This window comes from Carassius auratus, unplaced genomic scaffold, assembly GCF_003368295.1.
Source record: "Carassius auratus strain Wakin unplaced genomic scaffold, ASM336829v1 scaf_tig00215275, whole genome shotgun sequence".
Taxonomy (NCBI): Eukaryota; Metazoa; Chordata; class Actinopteri; order Cypriniformes; family Cyprinidae; genus Carassius; species Carassius auratus.
The window spans coordinates 17815-23381 of NW_020528020.1; the positions used below are offsets into that span (position 1 = coordinate 17815).

General features: G+C 34.1%; 1 long non-coding RNA gene across 1 annotated transcript; it reads right to left on the reverse strand.

The window, feature by feature from the left end:
* Positions 1-249: 249 nt before the first annotated feature.
* LOC113094198 (uncharacterized) lies at positions 250-3536 on the reverse strand. Its single transcript, XR_003288018.1, has 3 exons — positions 3155-3536; positions 2289-2321; positions 250-701 (listed from the first exon to the last, which is right to left on the reverse strand). It is a non-coding gene; the product is annotated as an uncharacterized LOC113094198 (long non-coding RNA).
* Positions 3537-5567: the final 2031 nt, after the last annotated feature.

The following is a 5567-nucleotide window of genomic DNA, read 5'->3' on the forward strand; positions in this document are numbered from 1 at the left end:
AGACGTCTAGGCTAAATCGAGGCTAATTTTGGGCTGTCAGTGAAAATCTAATAGACGTCTAAACATACCCCAAGAATAGACAGCTATTAAATGACTACATATATACGTCTAATAGATGTCTAACCATAGCCCAAGAATAGACAATCAGACAGCTATTGAACGACTATATGTATACGTCCAATAGACGTCTAAACATAGCCCAAGAATAGACTAGTCATCAATTAGACCGCTAAACAACTACACACGTCTAATAGACAGGCAATATGGGTCTAGGCTAAAACAAGGCTGATTTTGGGCTGTCAGTGAAAATCTAATAGACGTCTAACCATAGCCCAAGAATAGACTAGTCATCCATTACACTACATATACATGTAATAGACAACAAAAAGAGGCATAAGGATTCTTTTCACTCAAATATAACAGGTTCTCATAAATTAAAATCCATCCAAACTAATTGAATATAAAGGGATTTATTTTGAACAATTATATAGACAACAACAACTTGGACAACATTCAAACATAAAAATGAACAAATAAAACATTGGAAAAATATGTAAAACAATTAATTTTTAAGAATTAACTGTTTACTTTAGATCCATAACCCCCACCCCCTGCCCTCCCTGGTGCTTGTTTGAAATGATTAGAAATAGCATTTTTTATTTCACATTCCATAGCTGATGGAAAGCTGGTCATCACTGCGTCTGCCAAATGAGAAAAAGGAAATAATTATTGCTCAAAAAAAACATTGTTGACAATCCTTTTTAACTAATTAGTCAATCACTTTTGCTAGGATGATTTAATAGATAGAGTTAACAGAATATAGATTGAGACTATATAATTTATATCAATATAGACAATAATTTATATCAATATTATAATTAATATCAATAATTGAACATTTTTGCTCGCTTAGTGGTGATGCAATACGGCGTGTAACGATACGCGTATTGAACAATTCTGTACAAGGCATATATATATATATATATATATATATATATATATATATATATATATATATATATATATATATATATATATATATATATAGGCTATATAGACACACACATATACATATATATCTGACATTTTCTTCTCGAATGTTCATTTTTATCAAGCTCATATATGCAAGTTCTGTAATTTCACTTAAATGGCAATGAAAATGACCTATTAATTTTCAGCGAGAGCATTAACTCGATCTCTCAAGCGACGCCATTCTCTTAGATATTTGGGATCCATAACTTCTGAATATGGAAATAAAATTAACATTATAATTGATTATGTAACACTGTTATCCCAAGACATGTCTGACTACTACCATAATGTGTTTTGAAACTGAAATACAGTATTTTTTTAAATTATCATTCTAATGAAGGTGAAAACAGATTTTATTTTAATTTCTACTTTAGTTCTTCCCTCAAGTTTAAAGGGATAGTTCACTTCGAAATTAAATTTTGGTATGTTTTAGCTTACCTTAAGAACGTCCAAGATGTAGGTGTCTTTGTTTCCGCAGTAGTTTCAATTTTTTAGGTCAAACTATTCTTGTCTGTCAGTCATATAATGCAGGTCTATGGTCACCACCTAAAAGGCCATGCACAGAGAAGTCCAAATTAAACAATTCCCCATTGTAAGTACACATTGATGGACTAAGACACGAAACGAGCAGTCTGTGTGAGAAAATGAACAGTATTTATATCGTTTTTACCTCTTGTACACAGCCACGTCCAAGTGATATGAGGGCTCGCGTGCTTCCAGGTGTGTGATGCGTCCGCGTTCTGGCTTAATTTGCGCAAGCGCCGCACTAAGACTAAGCCAGCCCAGAATGCGCACACACCGAAGCACGCGCGCCCTCAGATCACTTCGACGTTGCTGTGTTATAAGAGGTAAAACGATATAAATACTGTTCGTTTTCTGACACAAACCGCTCGTTTCGTGTCTTAGGCTATCAGTGTGTATGGTGGGGAATTGTTTAATTTGGACTTCTCTGTGCATGCTCTTTCAGGTGGTGACCATATAGACCTGCATTATATGACTGACAGACAAGAACAGTTTGACCTAAAAATATAAAAATTGAAACTACTGCGGAAACAAAGACACCTAAATCTTGGATGCCCATAAGGTAAGCTTAAACATATCAAAATTTAATTTCAAAGTGAACTATCATTATAAATCATTCTTTATCACTTACTCATATAACTCTAATAAACATAAAAAATACTTATAGGCGTAGTTCACTTAAAAAAAAATAAAAAAATAAAATAAAAAACAACAACATGTAATCATTTACTCACTTTCACTTGGTTCCAAACCTGTATGGCTTTCTTCTGTTGAACACACACAAAAAAAATATATTTTGATGAATGTTGGTAACAAGACATTTAATGGTAGTCACTGACAAGTGTTCTGTATATTCAATTGCTGTACTTTGTTGACTGATTGCAGGATAATTTCCAATAAACAGTGTCTTTAAATCTAATAAAGTGGATTACATCACTCCAGTTCTGAGGTTTTTACACTGGCTATCTGTCTGTCAAAAAATTAATATCCAAAAACTACAGTTGGTTATTAAATTAACATTTTAAGGCCAAAGTAAATTTCTAATCTTCTGATGCACTATGAACCATCCAGAGCAGACCTCTCAGGACATCTGGGACAGTAGCCAGCTACTTTTATATCTCCAAAGTCAAAACAAAACATGGAGAAGCAGCATTCAAATTTATATCTGAAACAAATTCACTGAAAACTGAATGTATGCTGCATATTTTAATTATTTACAAACTAGTTTAAAGACTTTATGTTTGCCACTACCTTTTATTAAATGGAGAGGATTTTTTTTTTTTTCATGTTGCACTATGCTGCTGTTAAATTTTATGTAAAGTACTTACAGAATTTGCTTTAAATCAACTCTAATTTAAATACAAATAAATACTGGTATCTTTATAATAATAAAAAAATAGTAATGATAAGTTTCATAGTTTCATGCTTACCACATTCATTGAATTTAGATACATTTGCAATAACACGTGCAAGGTAACGTTAACTTTTTGGAGAAAAGTAGTACTCTGCAATGTTAATGTTAAAATGTCACGGTTTCTACACATTATAACAGCTAACTAATTTAAACAATAAACATATCAAAAATAACACGCATACTTACAAGATCGAAGTAGAAATGTGAAGGTTTTCACTCAGACTGTTGCTCACCCGTTGCACTCCGACAGCTGCCTCGTGTAAAATAAAATGGCGGAAATGTTTATCGCGAGATTTGGCTAAAGTGATCTAGTCACGCAATGGCATTAGTTCCAGTAGACATGTCTCAGTAGTGTTTCAATTGTGCCATCTAGCGGTTGGGAAATGCAATTGCATTTGATTAGATATTTTTTATCGTAGATTGTGTATGAATGTTTGACAGAAAATATATATTAAGCTGTGTAAGCGAAAACATTTCAAAGACTAATATTCTAGGTCGCTGGTCTATATCTGAGCCCAGATTGCAATAATTTCGCCAGGTGGGCTAAAGCAGGCCGCATATAGCCCGTCCAATTCGGAGCTAAATCGTGATCTACCATGCCGTGAAATGACGTATTGAAACTTGATATCATACCAATGCGAACATGATTGAATATTAACCATTTAATGCACTGCCTGGCAAAAAAATACAATTAATCAGTTTTGACAAAAAGTGGGCTACAATAGCCGGGTCTGAATACGAGCTAAATCGTGGCTACGCACAGCCTACACATATAACATGTAAAATAAAGTAAACCAAACAACTTGTAATCACGTTAGACTCTGCGTACATGATGGAATATCATACATCTCACAAGTTATTTTGCAAAAAAAATACATTTATCCAGATTAAATGTTATTTGGGCTAAAAGTGGGTTACACATAGCCGGACTATATCTGGTCTATATTTAACCCAGACGTTGAAATGACGGCTATTGCTTGCTGGGAGGACAGTGGAAGCAGTCAAAAACAACAAAAAGAGCAACAAAAGGTCTATAAACAAGAATAAACAATTTGCATGCAATATGAAGGCAAATGTTGTCTGATATGTTCAAATAATGTAAAATTAGAATGCTAAAAAAAATTGCCAAAATATCTGACTCAAAAAGTCCAGATGATTCAAGCTGTTGGTGACTGTGAGTGTAACAGCAGCAGCAGAGATTATTATCCGTAAATGAAAACATTTACAACTCTGATTCCTCGATTTTAAAAAATAAATAACAATGTAGCAAAACATTAGATTCAGATGATATGTAGAACTCTCTGTGATTATCAGTGTCAGACTGTGTGTGTTGTTTTGTCCGGGGCTCGTGGGACAGGCGTACTACTCTGACTGTGACGTCATCATCCTGGGGAGGGACTTTGAGAGGATCAGGATCATCCCAGGAGCCAAACACGGGAACATCCAGGTGGACACACACACACACACACACACACACACACACACACACACACACACACACACACACACACACACACACACACACACACACGGTTCTGGTGTCCAAACAACATCAAGGTCTTATAAACTGTTACAGCACTTACTCAGAGTGACACATAGCATAGTTTTTAGCCTCATGGTTGCAGTTTGAGGTTTAGGAATTAGTTTGATTATTTTTTTTAGCCTTTATGTTTATGTCAGTTTTAATAATTTAAGCATTTCAACTTTTTGTAAAAAGTTACTACTTTAGTTTCGTACTGTTTTCATTTAATTTATAGTGCTTTTTACTTTACAAATCATTGCAAAGCAACTTTACAGAAAATTAAATTTCTACAATATTTAGTAGTAGCTTACACGATTTATCTATATCATTTTACTTTAGCTTTATTTCAATTACAGAAAGCTGTTTTTAGTAGTTTCAGTCTTAGTCTACAACAATGACACATAGTTGGTTGCTTTGGGAATTATTAGTTAGGAACAAAAGTTTAACTGTGTGTGCTTATTTTACATATTTATTTTTTAAATAAAATGTAAAAAAAATTATATATTTTTTGTACGAGTTTCTGTCTTCTGCTGAATGCTAAAAAGATGATGCTTTGAAGACCAAACGGTTGATGGTACCCATTCACTTCCATAGTATTTCTTCCTGTAGCACAGAAGTCAATGGGTGCCGTCAACTGTTCGCTCTCGAAAACATCTTCTTTAGTGTTCAGCAGAAAAAAAAACACTCGTTCAGGCTGAGGAAGAGTAACCGATCGCAGGATTTGATTGTTTGATTCCTCTCACACAAACAATACAGTTATATGAGTGTTAATCTAAACTGTGTTTGAATATGAAGCACTTTGTGTGTGAAGACATTTGTGAATCAACCAATCAGCTGTCACTCGATTTCGAGTTGAACACAAGGCTTGATGAAATAATACTGTGATAAAGATAAAGCATATTTATAATCATCGAAGCTCCTGCAGACGTATGTTTTAGGAAGATTGTCCAGGGTTTATCTTTTACTCTTTTTCTTTTACCTGCCACCGTTCGACTCAGACACAAACACGAGATATTTTAATTTGATGAAGGTCATGGTGTTCTTCTTCACCGCAGAGAATGATGCTCTTCCTCTTGT